The sequence below is a fragment of the Schistocerca gregaria genome, unplaced genomic scaffold (assembly GCF_023897955.1).
Source record: "Schistocerca gregaria isolate iqSchGreg1 unplaced genomic scaffold, iqSchGreg1.2 ptg001175l, whole genome shotgun sequence".
NCBI lineage: Eukaryota > Metazoa > Arthropoda > Insecta > Orthoptera > Acrididae > Schistocerca > Schistocerca gregaria.
Genome location: NW_026062505.1, coordinates 37,501 through 40,000, shown reverse-complemented (window position 1 = coordinate 40,000; position 2,500 = coordinate 37,501).

Sequence of the window (2,500 nt, the reverse complement as noted above, 5' to 3'; positions counted from 1 at the left end):
TCGGACCAGCACACTGCAGATGTCCACCGCGCTTCGCACCGGGCTCGGCAGAACCCACTTTGGCCGCCTGGCGCCGCGCGCAGGGTGCGCCGGCGCATAGCTGGGACGCCAGCCGGGCCCGTCGGCCGGCGCTCCTGCCACTGGGCGCCCCCCACCAGCCGGCTGTAGTGCGTGCGCTCACGCAGCGCGCGGCCAGCACGCCGGGCGGCCCCCCCTCACCGGCCGGGGACTGTCCCGCCAAGCCACAGCCTCGTATCGCTTCATACCCACATGGCCAACTCAGGTTCGGGGGCATGGCGGGTACCGCCGAAACAACCGGTTCATAGATGTACCGATCGTCGCTATCACCGATGCACCTGCAGCGCGAACAACCGCTCAACAACTGATTTCCAGTTCATTTGCGGATCTTTGGCAGCAAACGTATACGTCAATCTACATTTGCGAAATCTACGATTCTGGCATGCCTGCATGTTATGTGTCACGACACGCTACATCAGCCCACATACACACTGCGGCATGTACACGAGAGAACACGTGGAAGATGGTCCGCGCACGTGTGCAATGTCCCTTGCGCGGTCGACTGTCAACCGGCCTCTGTAGCATGTCGCAGATGTGGAACGCGGTCCACCGTGCTATCATGTTGTGTGGGGCAATACGATTAAATAGGAAAACCCTCGTCGCTACATCAACAGACGGCTCACGCTGATTCCCGGCAGAGGGAGGAGGGGGGGGGGGGGGGGGCCAACATGCAATACTTTCGTCCGTACCTACCTACCACATGTCTGTACGGCGTACAACAGTGCAATCTCGCTGTAATGGGGAGACGAGACAAGTAGCATCGTGCACAACATATGGCCCTTATGATTCGCCATTGTAGGGCGCAGCCGGTGTACGGTCAAGCATGTGCCACATTATGTCACTCAGTACGTAACGACGGATGATCAGTGTGGGTTACGCGTACATCAGCGGACAGTCCACACAGGCCGTACCACAACGTACACTGACTGCATCGACAACCGAATGCAACTGAACAGCTGCAAGGCTCATTTCACAAACAAACGCCTGACCGACCACGCGATCTGGGCAGGAGGGAGAGGGCGATATTCGTTCTGTAGCGGTACACCCTTCCAGTGGTTAGCGGGACTGTGTAGAAAGTACGCAACACTCGAAAGACCTTTATGTGAGGGTACGCACCATGGCATCAAGAAATACACATGACACCAGAGGATCCAAGCAGTGAACTATGTTCAGAGGGTTGCTGTTAGGCAAAGCTACATTCCTGTGACGTTACATGTGACAGTTAAGGTGCAGTGTAAGTTAGGGTTAAGGTGCAGCGTAAGTTAGGTTAAGGTGCAGCGTAAGTTAGGTTAAGGTGCAGCGTAAGTTAGGTTAAGGTGCAGCGTAAGTTAGGTTAAGGTGCAGCGTAAGTTAGGTTAAGGTGCAGCGTAAGTTAGGTTAAGGTGCAGCGTAAGTTAGGGTTAAGGTGCAGCGTAAGTTAGGTTAAGGTGCAGCGTAACGTTAGGGTTAAGGTGCAGCGTAACTTGGGTAAGGGCAGCGTAACTTGGGTTAAGGTGCAGCGTAACTTGGGTTAAGGGTGCAGCGTAACTTGGGTTAAGGTGCAGCGTAACTTGGGTTAAGGTGCAGCGTAACTTGGGTTAAGGTGCAGCGTAACTTGGGTTAAGGTGCAGCGTAACTTGGGTTAAGGTGCAGCGTAACTTGGGTTAAGGTGCAGCGTAACTTGGGTTAAGGTGCAGCGTAACTTGGGTTAAGGTGCAGCGTAACTTGGGTTAAGGTGCAGCGTAACTTGGGTTAAGGTGCAGCGTAACTTGGGTTAAGGTGCAGCGTAACTTGGGTTAAGGTGCAGCGTAACTTGGGTTAAGGTGCAGCGTAACTTGGGTTAAGGTGCAGCGTAACTTGGGTTAAGGTGCAGCGTAACTTAGGTAAGGTGCCAACGTGGGTTAGGTTAAGGTGCCAACGTGGGTTAGGTTAAGGGCCAACGTGGGTTAGGTTAAGGGCCAACGTGGGTTAGGTTAAGGGCCAACGTGGGTTAGGTTAAGGGCCAACGTGGGTTAGGTTAAGGGCCAACGTGGGTTAGGTTAAGGGCCAACGTGGGTTAGGTTAAGGGCCAACGTGGGTTAGGTTAAGGGCCAACGTGGGTTAGGTTAAGGGCCAACGTGGGTTAGGTTAAGGGCCAACGTGGGTTAGGTTAAGGGCCAACGTGGGTTAGGTTAAGGGCCAACGTGGGTTAGGTTAAGGGCCAACGTGGGTTAGGTTAAGGGCCAACGTGGGTAGGTTAAGGGCCAACGTGGGTTAGGTTAAGGGCCAACGGGGTTAGGTTAAGGGCCAACGTGGGGTTAGGTTAAGGGCCAACGTGGGTTAGGTTAAGGGCCAACGTGGGTTAGGTTAAGGGCCAACGTGGGTTAGGTTGCCAGAGATGTGTCAAATCAGGATGTACGTTTGGCTGGTGTCAGGTGGTGGGTTGGTTCGATGCCTTTATAAG